The sequence below is a fragment of the Mauremys reevesii genome, linkage group 12 (genome assembly GCF_016161935.1).
Source record: "Mauremys reevesii isolate NIE-2019 linkage group 12, ASM1616193v1, whole genome shotgun sequence".
In the NCBI taxonomy this organism is placed as follows: Eukaryota; Metazoa; Chordata; order Testudines; family Geoemydidae; genus Mauremys; species Mauremys reevesii.
In genome coordinates, this window is record NC_052634.1 from 29261454 (window position 1) to 29275164 (window position 13711).

Genomic DNA, 13711 nt, shown 5'->3' on the forward strand with positions numbered 1-13711 from the left:
ATCCTGAATCCAATTTCAATATTTTTTTTTTTAAAAATCAATATCTTAGCCAAAAACAGAAAATTAAGTTGTTGACAATTATTAGTGACAGGTTTGGTTTGAGGCAGGGAGTGGGCCAGTTTTCATCAGAGAAACAAAAAATGTCGACTGACTTTCCTATAGCCTGTTACTCCGGATAAGAGCCCTCCAACAACTGTAATATGCTCATCTCCTTACTAGTGCATAAAGCAGGGGTCGGCAACCTACGGCACACGCGCCAAAGGTGGCAGGTGAGCTGATTTTTGGTGGTACGCAGTGGCAGGCTGAGCGGCTCAGCCCATCACTGCTCTGGGGTTCCGGCTGCTGCCCTATTGCCAGCTGGGATACCAGTCGCTGGCCCCTCTCAGCACCTGCTGCTGGCCTGGGGACACCCAGGGAACCCCAGGCTGGCAGCGGGCTGAGCAGGCCGGCTGAACCACTCAACCTGCTGTCAGCCTGGGGTTCCATTCATTCAGCCGGCAGCGGGCTGAGTGGGCTGGTGGCGGGCTGAGCAGGGCCGGTGGAGGGTTGAGTGGCTCAGTCTGCTGCCAGTCTGGGGTGCTGGCAGCACTCAGCCTACTGCTACTCCGGGGTTCCGGCTGCCAGCCCCTTGCCAGTCAGGAGCCCAGCCGCCGGCCCCACTCTGCCTCCTGCCAGCCTGGGTGAGCAGAATCCCAGGCTGGTAGCGGGCTGAGGGGGGTTGGCGGCCGGGATCCTGGCTGGCAGGAGTTGGTGGTCAGAACCCCAGACCAGCAGCGGGCTGAGCAGGGCCTGGGATCCTTGTCTAGGGTTTCAGCCACCAGTCCCACTCAGCCCGCTGCCGGTCTGGGGTTCCATTTACTCAGCTGGCAGTGGCCTGAGTAGGACCTCAGATAATAACAATAGTTTATTTATATAATATACACATAGAGCGAGACCTTCTACAAACGTTAAAATGTATGACTGGCACGAGAAACCTTAAATTACAGTGAACTTGGCACACCACTTCTGAAAGGTTGCCGACCCCTGGTATAGACTGACCATATGTTGTACAAAGATTCTCCTGCTTTTTTTTCCCTGTGAGTCAGTATAGCTTTTGCCAGCCCAGAAGTTGGGCAGCCAATGTTTTACGTTTTCACAATATTTTCTCCAACTTTCATAAAGTAAATACATAGTTAATATGAGTTAAAAAGGCCAGGGACACTTCCTTGTGAAGAATCTGTACAGCAGATCATGCTAGAGCTGTGAAAATGTCAGTTTTTGATGGAACTTTAGAGGCAGAGATTTATCATGTATTTTATCATGTGAATGTGCTGCTATTGCTAATGTCTTTCCAAACAAAATAAGGCACAATAGGACTTCTGTAACATTTCTGTGCTACCTTAATCTAGATGAGATGATTCTGTGCTGACTTCATTTTGGTCACTTTGTGCTTTACCTAGCAGTAAAACTAGGGTTATATTTTCCCACTGTTTGGAAACCCAGCTTATTAAACTGATTTTGCAGCCAAAAAAGCCAGAAAGATTGCTTTTAATTAAAAACAAATCTTTGTTTCAATACCGCTTCATATAAAATTTCCAATAACATTTTGACAAATTAAAAAAAAATATTATTTGCATCATTCTGTCAAATCAGAATTTTTTCTATAGTGCTACTTCTTTAGTGCTAGTGCATCAGCATTACAGTGTGCTTAGTTAAGTAAAACTGGTTTTAATAACGTGAATGTGGCAAGTTTTCCAATACTGTAAGCTTATATTTGTGTTGCTAAGAGCAGAACAGGCACAGGGGCACCAGTTTAATAATCTCACCTAGGGCACCATAAATCCTAAGTACGGCCCTGCTGGTGAGTGCGGATCTCCCTCAGCCTCCCCCGCAATGCTGGTCAGTTTTATTGTCACTGTGATAGTCGGTGCTTCCCATCAGGGCCGGCCCTAGAGGGGTCTGTGACAAATCCCCCCTTTCCTCCCCAGGCCCTGCCCCCACCCCACCCCACCCCACCCCTTCCCCCAAGTCCCCACCTCTGTCCCATCTCTTCCCAGCTTGCACCTTCCTGCCCCATTCCTCTCCCTTCCCCACCTCCTCCAGTCCCTGCTCCTCCCCCTCCCTGCCCAGCGCCTCCTGCACCCCACTGAACAGCTGATCACTGGCAAGTGGAAGTCACTGAAGGGGAAGAGGAGGAGCTTGTCAGCAAGGCCTGTAGTGGCGGGGCGGGGGGAGCTGGCTGCCAGTGGGCGCTGAGCATCTATTTTTCCTCTGTTGGTTCTGCAGCCCCGTAGCTCCCATGGAGTCGCTGAATTGGCTCCTGTCACACTCTAGAGAGAGGAGCAGAACCAGGGCTATGGCTGATCTATAGGGCACTAGGTGAGTGGCCGAGGCTTCAGATGCTGAGAGTTTGCCCGACCCCTCAGGGACACAGTGTGAGGTGGTGTCCCAGGGATCTCTATGAAAGGAGCAGAACAGGATTTACTTGGGGTGGGGAGAGAATTGAGAGTGTCTCAGGGGGTTGTACAGAGGTATTGCCCCAGTGAGACACCTGCTAAAACACAGACTTCGCTGTGAGCAGGATTTGAACCCGCCTACTGGATTTTGATTCCAACACCTTAACCACTCGGCCATCACATCTGTTAGCACAAAACTGCCCCAATGCCAGAGAAACTGGTAAAGAATCCCAATGCCCAGGCGTGAAGTCATCTGAACTACAAAATTCCCACCGCAAACCTGGCTCCCAAAGCACAGGGGGGATTTGGGTTTGTTCTCTTTGCTTAGCCATGTGCAGTCGCACAGAGAGCACATTTAAAAGTCTCCCCTCCCACAGAGGGGGAAGGGGAAATGATTCTCAACTTGAAGCCTGATGTAGGGTGACCAGACGTCCTGATTTTATCAGGACTGTCCCGATATTTGCCTGTTTGTCCCGCGTCCCGACCGATGTTTGGTCAGGACACTGGACAAACAAAAAATTTTGCCCTCTGCTCCAGCACACAGGCAGAGCCCGAAGGGAAACTCGCCCCCCTGACTCCGCCCCCTCCTTCCCCCATTGGATCCCTCCCCAAATCCCCACCCTGGCCCTGCCCCCAGCCCCACCCCCTCACTGCCCCATTGGATCCCTCCCCAAATCCTCGCCCTGGCCCTGCCTCTTCCCCAAGCACGCGGCATCCTCCTCCCTCCCAGGTTTGCACACGGGCCATGGCCATGGCTGGGAGCGCAGCACGGAGGCTGCTCCAGCCCTGGAGCCTGCGGGGCAGCGCAGTGGGGCTGGGGGCAGTGCGGAGCGGACAGGACCCATGTGGGTGCGGGGCGGAGACACATGTGGGGCAGACACGCTCCTGCCAGGAGGGCCTGGGCCCGGCTGCCTGGTTCGCCCCTTGCCCAGGAGCTGCAGGAGGGACCTGGAGTATGGCTCGGCTGCAGAGCTCAGAGCCCAGGCTGGGCCCAGGAGCGAGGGGATGGGGGAGCTGGGGGTGTATCGGGGGTCGGAGCCGAGAGTTGGGTGGAGATGGGGCTGTGCCACTGCCACCTGGCGGTGGGGGGGGAGCCTCTGGCTTTTTTTTTTGCTCCGCCACCCGCGTCCTAATATTTCATCTTTGACATCTGGTCACCCCAGCCTGATGTGAATGAGGATGTCTGGACCAAGGGGGCAGGGACTGGCCTTTGCTAGAGAAACCACTGTCAAGTTTTAGCCAATTAGGACAAGTCAGCAAATAAGAACAACCTCAGGTCTCAGTAACTGCTGCAGGTAGCAAAGTCCTTCAGGGAGCAGTTTCTGGCACTACACCTGCGCAGCTCTGCTCCCCAGCTCTTCTCCGGCTCCTGCTCTCTCCTTAGCTCTGCCCCACTCTGGCCCAGGCAGTTCCAGCTCCCACGGAGGATGGGACCCCCCTGGCCTGGTGACTGCCTGGCCTGTCAGTGCGGCTAACTTGGAGCTTAGGCCTCTCCCCATTGCCCAGGGGACTGTCAGTCTCAGGGGCCTGATTTCCCATTGGCCCTTCCCCCTTCTATTGGGACTGGGAACTAGCCAACCAAAAACCCCACTAAGGTTTAGTAAGGGGCCAACAGTCCCTTACATGAGCCAGTCCCGTGAGGGTCACCAATGTGCAGAAAAAGCAGCAGGAGCTGGTCCCATGGTGTAACGGGCAGCACTCAGGACTCTGAATCCTGCAATCTGAGTTCAAATCTCAGTGGGACCTTGTGTTGGCTTGTGGTGAAGCCCTGGAGCTTGCAGTGCTCAACTTTCCTGTCTCCAGTTGTAGGAGAACAAGTCTTTCCCTTCTGGCTGTGGTGGGTCAGGGCTCTAGAGCTGGGTACTGGTGTCTTAGGGTTGGGATTCTCATGGCTTTACCTGGTGCCCATAAGTCTGGTACATGCCACTGTGCTTGAAGGAAGCAGGGCTGGGCAGGTGGGAGCCCAGCACCTCTCCTCCTCTAGGCACCTCAAGCAGAGGCAGCTGGTGCTGACAGCTCCAAGGGAAGGCTTAAAAGCAACTGAGGGCAGGGCAAGAGGAGGGGAGGACCATGCCTATGTGTGGCCAGCAGACAGCCACAGAGACTCCCTACCATGCCAAACCCCTGCAGGGCAGCTGCTGATGCTCTGTGGCCAACATCAGAAGAAGGTAGGAAAGCAGGGCTGGGCCTCTGAAGGTGCTCACTTTGGCAGTGGAGCCGCCCATTTTCTTTGGCAAGTCAGGAAGGGCAAAGGTGAGACTGGAAGCACCTGGGGCTCATGTCCCAGCCTTTGTGACGCCCACCCCCCCCCAACTCCTTCCCGGAGCTCTAGCTGAAGCCAGAACATTGGCCTGAGCGGCCAAGAAGAGGTTCCAGCCCTGAAGGGAGCAGGACTTGCAGCACAAAGTGAGCACAACCATGAGGGGACTCAAATCCTGAATAATCTGATCCACAGTGAGATGCCTTATCCTTTAGGCCACATGATGAAGGGGTCTAAGCTCTTCTTTGGAAAAGCCAGACACTGTGTTTCTCAGGTCATCTGCTGAGGGGGCCGAGACACTCTGGGCACAAGAAGTCGAGTTCCCAGCGAGACGTGAGACTTAATTGTATGGGGCCAGGTGCAGGGCTTTGGCAGGGAGGCTCAGGCATGGGGGATTGATGTGCAGCGGATGGACCGGCTGTCTAGGTTGGGAGATTTAGTCTCCCTGAGGAGGAGGAGGAATCCTGCTGACAGGCAGTGGCTGTGCAGAAAAAGAGGAGGGGTTCCGGGGACTTTTTTTGCCCCCACTTTGCCTGCCTGCTCACTCTTGTGGTGAATGGTGAAGATGTTTCTTAACAAGCCCAGGTAGCTCAGTTGGTAGAGCATCAGGCTCTTAATCTGAGGGTCCAGGGTTCAAGCCCCTGTCTGGGTGCTCAGCTTTTAAGTTGCCTTGTGTGCCAGGGCCCAAATTCTGTTCACAGCCACACAGGGATTCCCAGAAGCTGTGGCCATTTCCTGGAAAGGTTCCTTTCCTTAGCAATCAGGAGAGAGGCCACATCCACAGGTGCAGAAAGCGCAGTCTCTGGCTGCCAGGAAGTGCTGTGGGGCCAGGTGCTGAGAAAGCTCAGAGGGGGAGCAGCAGAGATGGGGGGAAGGGAGAGAGAGAAGCAATGAGGACAGAGCACAAGTGTAAAGGGGGCATCTGGTCTGGCTATTGTGGCAAACTTCCCTGGTTTATACAGGACCCTGGTGGAATTGGCCAGGGGAAGGATCTGAGTCCCCACCCCCTTACCCAGAGGCTGCCTGACCTCGAGGACTGTTAGGATACAGAGATTCAGGCCTGTCTGCAAAGGCCTGTACTTTAAGAATTTAGGTGTATTTTTATCACTTAGCTAGTTATAAAGGTATAAAAGAAAGAATTAAAAAATCACTGTCTGTCTGTGTAATGGCCTTCTCTTACTGTGACAGTCTGAGGCCTGGTTCTTCGGCTAAGCAGCAAAGGCAGCCATAAGGTGGGAAGTGTATGGTCACAACCTCACATTCCCAACTAGTCACATTGAAATAAGGTGCGATTGGGCTGTTAGGAATACAATCCTGCCCTGGTATTCCATCACCTCCAGAGAAAGGGAAACTTAGTTTGGTAGCATCCTGTCTGGCAAGAACTCACTTATCAATAGACACAGCTGGAAAACCCTTATGTCTGTATAGATGTAGTTGTGAAATCCTCCCTTCTGTATTGTTTTGTATGTTTATTTGCATGGTCTCTGTCTGGTTCTGTGATTGTTTCTGTCTGCTGTATAATTAATTTTGTTGGGTGTAAACCAATGAAGGTGGTGGAATATAATTGGTTAGATAATCACGTTACAGTATATTAGGATTGGTTAGTTACATTTCAGTAAAATGATTGGTTAAGGAACAGCTAAGCAGAACTCAGGTTTTACTATATAGTCTGCAGTCAATCAGGAAGGCAGGGGGGAGGTGGGAAATGGGAACAGGGACTGGGGATGGGGGAATTGGGATCATGTTTTGCTACAGGGGGAAATGGGAACTGGGATGGGAACAGAAACAGGGACACAGACAAGGCTCTTTGATGTCAGAGCTGAGAAGGGAACACTAAGGAAGGAGACTGGAATCATGCTTGCTGGACGTTCACCCCAATAAACATCGAATTGTTTGCGCCTTTGGACTTTGGGTATTGTTGCTCTCTGGTCATGCGAGAAGGACCAGGGAAGTAAGAGGGTGATGGAATAAGCCCCCTAACACTGTCATTTGTTGCTCTAGGCTCCATTCACATCCCACTCCTGACACAATCACTGTCTTCTATCTGACGAAATAGCCTAATTTCAACCTCTCCTGTAACATTACACCACCAACTATTTAGCATTTGTATGAGAGAAGTTGGAGGGAATTCAAACATCTTCAAATGGCAAAACTTTTCCCCCGACCTGGTCAGTGAATCCTATGGTGAGAAACTTTCTGTGCATTTCAGTTTCTTGTATTGTTGGATGGGGCCTGAGGGGCTGGAAGGGAAATGTCCATGGAAAACTTGGACATCACTGTTGTCCGGAAAAAGGCAGGTGTTATACACTATCGCTTCTCGTATTCCCGTGGAATCTGAGTCTAGCTGAAGAATTTCTGTCTATCTTAGAGAGAATCATTCCATTGTAAATACAAATGAAATGAGATCTTCAGGTCGAGTCAGTGCCTTTTAAAAATATTTACTGAGAAAAAAGTCATTCTTTGCCTTGTTAATAAGGACAAGAAGCCCTCTTTTCCTTTCCATTTCAAATGCGAAATGAATGGAGATTTTCATTGAAAAACCTTCTGGTTGTTAGGGGAATTGAACCCAGGCCATGGCTGTTAAAACACCAGAACCTACTGCTTAAAGCACCAGGGAGGGCTGTTTTTTTCTGACAGCCAGTGTTGTTTTCTCAGCCTCCTACTTCACCAATGTCAGACTCTGAGTGCAGTTAGGCTCTGGAATAGGCTCCCAAAGGCGTCTGTGGTGTCTCTGTCCTCAGAGGTTTTTAAGAACAGGTTGAACAAACCTCTGTTGAGGATACTCTGCATATACTTGGTCCCATAGACAACCTGCTCTGGCTCTATCTGCTACCTTCATCGTGTTTGGATGTAAAGGTGGGAAATTGGCCCCTCTTTCAAGTTTAAATGTTGTAACTTCTACATCTAGACCGGGGTGGCCAACCAGAGCCAACGTAACTGCCAAACGTGCACCTTTGTATGCAACTGCTGAGTCAGTTGTGAACCTTGCTACCATTATCATTATCCCTTTGAAATAACGATGGTGATGGACACTTGGCTGTGTATCCCAGAGTGCCCTGGACGTCTACAGGCTGCGTTAGCCAATCCAACCATTTGGCACTTGCAGATGGGCACCTCTGTATTGTGCCTGAGTCTTGTACAGCTATGAATGGCTGGTAGATGCCGATATTTTCCCATCTTTTTAACCAGCACTAATACCAGGCCAGGCCAGGGCTGGGAAGAGAGAGAGAGCAGCAGGTTTCCCCTATTGTGGGTGTCTCGCTTTTTCTTGACTAGCTTCACCTGTGCACCAACTTGTACTTTTCATATGTGAGCCTGGCTAGCTCAGTTGGCAGAGCATCAGACTTTTAATCTGAGGGTTCAAGTCCCTGGTCAGGTGAAAAACTTCTCACTGTGAGTATAAAAATCTGTCTTTCTGGAGTCTTGTTCAGTGTTACTCTTTCTCTCCAGGATTTTGCCTTTCCTAAGAAGGGCCTTTCTGTGGGGGGGATTGAAGGAGCAACTCCTTGACATCCCCTCTGTCCTTGCAGACTGGAGGAATAAAGTCCTCTGGGCATATGGCATGTTCCTCCCCTGCAGACACAAACACACAGAATATTCATAAGGAATTAGAATTAGAATCCACCACTTTCCTTGGGAGCTTGTTTCTGTCGTGAATCATCCTCGCTGTTGAATATTTGTGCCTTAGATGTAATATATGAATTTGTCTCTTTTCACCTTCCAGCCATTGGGTCTTGTTATGCCTTTCTCTGCTCGATTAAAGAGCCCTTTCATACCCAATCTTTTCTCTCCATTAAGGACCTTCAACACTTCAATGAAATCACCTTTCAATCTTCTTTTGATAATCTAAACAGGTTGAGCTCGTTCAATAGCAAAGAGCAACCAAATGTTCTGAGGGCTGGAGAAAAATGTCTTCTAGGGAAAGTGGTGGATTCTCCATCTCTTGATATCATTTAATGAAGACTAGATGCCTTTCTGGAATGTGTTTGCCCCAAAAGTAGCTATTGTGTCATACAGGAGGCCTGTGATATGCAGGGGGTCAAATAAGATGCTCTAGTTGTCTCTTCTGGCCATAAAGTCGACTAATTTCTGAAAAACGGAGTGTAGCATTGGGAGCAGCGTCTGATGTTTTCCTGTCTAGCCGGCTTGCTTCCTAGAACGAACGCTCCTTGAGTGGGTGATCCACAGGGAGTAGCTCAAACCTCCCAAGTGCCTGGCCAGGGGCAGGACATTAGCACAGCAAGGGAGGGGTGTGGCAGTGACATCACAAAGGTCTTTTGCAGGACCTCAGACTATTGGTCAAAGGAGGTGGGGAGGTGGTGACCTCACAGAGAGATGCTGACATCAGCCAGGCAGGACAGGGGCGAGGGGCCAGGGAAACCTCAGAGACCCCTGTGGCTTTGCTTCAGCAAGTCTCCTTCTCCAGGTCTCTCTTTGAGGACTGAGAGAGTATTCGGGTTCAGGCACGTGAGCGCCAGGAGGAACCTCTTTCGAGTTTTCTCCTTCCCTTTTAGTGATTTTACTAGTAAACAGAAGTCCCTGTTTAGAAGGTAAGAGCCTCCTCGAGGTTTGAAACCTGTTCAGTCTGATCCATCTGGTGATCATTGAATTCTAGGCATGGAAAACACGAGCTTACGGAGGCAGAATTTTATTGCGCACCTGGGATTTTGTCCCTTAGAATCACTGGGGTCATTAGGGTTTGTCCTTTTGGTTTCACCTTTTCCTCCATCCATCCCTCCCTCCTTTCTCTTTGTCTCTTGCTTCTTTTGTCCTTTCTCCTGTTCCCCTCCCAACACCAGGAAGGCATTTTTCTCCAGCCCTCAGAACACTTCGTGGCTCTTTGGTCATCAGACTCCTGAACTGCAGCTGGATGTGGTTCTTGTTCTTCTGCACAACATAGCTCCTGGAGAAGAGGGATCTGCAAATGTACATTCATATGATACCTTTGTTTAACTGATGAAAACATAATTTGACACTTAGAGGATTGGAACTGATTTCAGCTGATGGACAGCTTTGCTAGGTTTTTATGCATTTGGACAGTGAAATGTTGAGTGTTTACATTGATATCAAGCACTCCTGTAGAGAGGAGCCCCTGAACAGAATGGAAAATGGAAATGAAAATGTTTTCCTTTTTTTAAAAAAAAGAAAGAGGGTTATAAGAGAACACGCGGGTTTGAACTGAGGACTACTTAAACTGCAGTCAAGCACTTTAACACTGAGCAATATCCCCATGACAACAGGACTATGGAACTGTGATGTCCAGCACTTTGAAGGACAGACCCTGCTTCATCGAGGTCCTTTGCCATTCCCAGACCACAGGTGGTTTTAAAAATGGGGTTTGATTAAACTTCTTAAATGTGGTAAACACCACAGCTTGCACACCCACCGATATAGCTTCTCCCACTGACATCGCTGCCACCTCTTGGGAAGTGGATTAACTGCACCCACAGGAAAACTCTCTCCCCTCAGCATAGAGCAGTGGTTCTCAAGCTGTGGGTCAGGACCCCAAAGTGGGTCATAACCCTGTTTTAATGGGGTCACCAGGGCTGGCATTAGACTTTTTGGTGCCTGGGGCTGAAACCAAAAGTCTGAGCCCCACCACCCAGGGCTGAATCCCTCAAGCTCTGGTTTTGCCCACCCCTAACTGGGGCAGGGCTCAGGCTTTGTCTCCTCTGCCTGTGCTCAGTGTAGAGGTGCTTGGTGCATCTTTCTAGGGTCATGTAGTAAGTTGTTTTTTTTGGTAGAAAGGGGTTGTAGTGAAAGGAAGTTTGAGAAACCCTGGCATAGAGCCTCTGAGTATGTCTAGACTTGGCTCCCTGTGGCAGATCAGACACTGGAAGTACAGCCATGGAGACACCACACCCCAGCCTGGCCTAGCAGGCAAGAATCAAACCTCCACAGACAAATGCCTGTTGCTTTCTAACCCATCTCCCTAAGCCCTCAGCCACCACCACTTAACAAAGGGGCTTTTCTACACGATGGTTCTGGTCTCACTGAAGGGTCATTTCCAATTGTTTGCTCAGACCAGCATTAGGGGAAATGGTGCCCTGGGCAAAGTTGTACTTTGGCACTTCCCCATTGCCCCTGGACGATCCCCACTCCCCCTTTACCGCTAGCTCCTGCACTCCCAACCCTTACGCCTCCTTCACCCCTAACTCCTGCCCCTCCTGTGCCCCCTTTGCCCTTAACTCCCTGGGCCACCAGCCATTGCCCCTCTCCTGCAGCCCCTTCACATGGCTCCAGCGCTGGGGGCCCCACACTTGTTCTCCCTTTCCCTGGGCTTTGGCATCACTAGCCCCTGCTTAGCGAGTAGGGTTCAGTGGTCCCCAAAAAGTGGGGCATGAGTCCTAGGGGGACACAGAGGAACATTCATGGAGTCAATGAAATCAATTGAGCTTCTTCAGTCTCTCGCTGCAGACATTTCCCTTGTTTTTAAAGGCAAAAATCCTGATCTTTCCAATGGGAGCTGCTGCTTCAATGTTCACTTTGGGGAGGGATTTGGCTGCACTCAGAGATCTGCCCGCGGGTTACAATCTGCGATCCGAAGGGCCGAACGCAAACAGCGTTTAGATGGGACCGTTAGTGCCGCCCCCGTGTGGCCAAAGATCAGAACTGACCAGCAGAGTTTACAGCTGGAGCCTGGGATGCTCCTGAACAAACTGGGCACGAAGCCTCTCGCGTGGGACCCTCGCTGTGCAGCAGGAGGCGGAGGAAGCTGATTGTCAGGGCTCAGGGCTGCACCCTGCCAGGCTGAGCCGGTGTCTGTGCTAAGCTCGGCATCAATCAGGTGATTCTGGGCAGTTCGGGGTCCCCGGGCTCCCACAGGAGGGTGAAGCAGGTCACCCCTGGAGCAGGTTAAAGCTGCAGGGTGACAGTGGGGTTGCTGCCCCTGTGAACAGCTGCTGTAGCACCGCCTGGGCAGGACAGGGAGAGCCAGTTATACCCCCCCCAGCCTGTATCGGGGGATGGGAGCACTCACACCCTGGGGACCCACCCACCAGAGATCTACGGGGGGGAGAGTCGCACCCACACACCCAGGATGTTGTAGGGGGAGACAAGGGCATCCACACTCCGGGATCCTCTGCAGAGGGACAGACACCCACACATCCAGGATTCTGTATGGGGGGCAGAGATACCCGGACACCTGGGCGGGAAAGGGGCACCGAACCCGCCAGGATCTTACCTGGCAGGACAGCGGTGCCTGCAGCTCAACATGAGACGGGGGTGGGGGGAGCAGGAGCATTTCCCAGTTCCAGGCTGTCCCCGTCTGGCCAAGGCACAGAGCTCACAAGCAGAGTTTAAAGCTCCAGTTGCCAAACTGCAAAGCAAGCCGGGCTCTGTGGCTGGTGCCTGTGATCCCAGCTCCTGGGGAGGCTGAGGCCAGCGGATTGCTTGAGCTCAGGAGTTCTGGGCTGCAGGGGGCTGTGCCGATCAGGTGTCTGCACTAAGTTCAGCATCAATATGGTGATCCTGGGGAAGCTTGGGGTCCCCAGGTTGCCTAAGGAGGGGTGAACCGGCCCAGGTTGGAAACAGAGCAGGTCAAAACTCCTGTGCTGATCAGTAATGGGATCATGCCTGTGAATAGTTCCTGCAGCATAGCCTGGGCAAGACAGTGAGACGTGGTCTCCTTTTAGACACACCCCCCCCACCCGCAGAGCCTGGCTGGGGGGATGGGAGCACCTACACGCTGGGGATTCTGACTTGGGGGGAGGGATGCATCCAAGCAACATGGATCTTGAAAAGAGGAACAGCGACACCCACACACCACAGAGCCTGGATGGGGGCAGGGGAACCACACACAGGAGCTAGTTCATGGGGTGGGGGACACACCCATATGCTCCATTCCACCATTCTTAATGAGAAGAACGGGGGAATCCGCACAACACGGATCCTTAACGAGCTGGGGGACACCCACACACTCCACTATTAACCAGGAGGGACAGGGGCACCAGACACCCTCGGTAGTGTGGAGAACCCCCACATCCACCGGATCCCTCATGGGGGGTAAGACAGAGGGGATTATAATGGGGCCCAGCGCACCCACGCACCAGGGATTGTTAAGGGCTGAAGGGACAGGGACACACACACACACTGAGATCACGTCCTTGGAGGAACGCAAACCCTCCACAGAAGGACCTGGTCTGTTCCATGATGGCAGCCCAGCCTGGGTGAGTCAAAGTCTCTTTTTATACATCCATGCCCCAGAGATCCTGACTAGGGGGAGAAAGACACCCACCCACCAGAGATCCTTAATGGTCTAGGGTGCACCCACACACCAGGGATTCTTCTGGGTGGGAGGAATGGAGACAGCCAGACACACTGAGATCACTTCCTCCCAGGAGCCTGGGCCAGACAGGGAGACACAGTCCCCCTTCACATATCTGCCAGACAACCTTCCTCCCACTCCCTCCACACAATGTTCTTATCTGGAGGTGAATCCAGGGAAATCCCATGGAGGATTCTTATCTGGGGAACTGGGGGTACCCACTTACCACCAGAGATTCTTAAGGGCAGGAGGAACAGGGACTCCCACCTCTGCAGCATGGGGGTGGGTCGCCTGCTGGGATCATCTGGGCATATTTCACCTCATCAGTTCCCTGCCATTGCCTTGGGGGCCCCTTGTTCGCTGCCTCTGGTACCCAGTTTAGCCTCCTTCCTGAGGGCTGAGACGCTTTGATCTATCTAAGGTCTGTGGGATCAGTGTGTGTCATGGTGTAATTCTGTGTTATTCGGGGGTCAGACTAGCTGAGCTAATGGCCCCTTCTGCCCTTAAACGCCATGAAAACATTTCCCTGGTTTCTCCTTGCGCCTGACAGACACCACGGTGAGGGGCCCGATAGAAGATCCTGGACACAGCGCTCTGGCTCTTACTTTACTTGGTGACGTCAGCGCTTTCCTAGCAAAGCTGCTGCTAAAGCGCTGGATTTGGGGAACGGTTCGGCTCCGGTTCAGAGATCTGCCTGCGCGGTGTGAACCTGCCATGAGGAGCGGGAAATGCAACCAGCAACGGGAGGCG

The 13711-nt window shown here is 51.8% G+C and overlaps 2 non-coding genes across 2 annotated transcripts; both read left to right on the forward strand.

Annotated features, from left to right (window-relative positions):
- The first annotated feature begins 4109 nt into the window (after positions 1-4109).
- On the forward strand, positions 4110-4181 carry TRNAQ-CUG. Its single transcript has one exon. It is a non-coding gene; the product is annotated as a tRNA-Gln (tRNA).
- Positions 4182-5274: 1093 nt separating this feature from the next.
- TRNAK-CUU lies at positions 5275-5347 on the forward strand. The gene has a single exon. It is a non-coding gene; the product is annotated as a tRNA-Lys (tRNA).
- The last annotated feature ends 8364 nt before the right edge of the window (positions 5348-13711 follow it).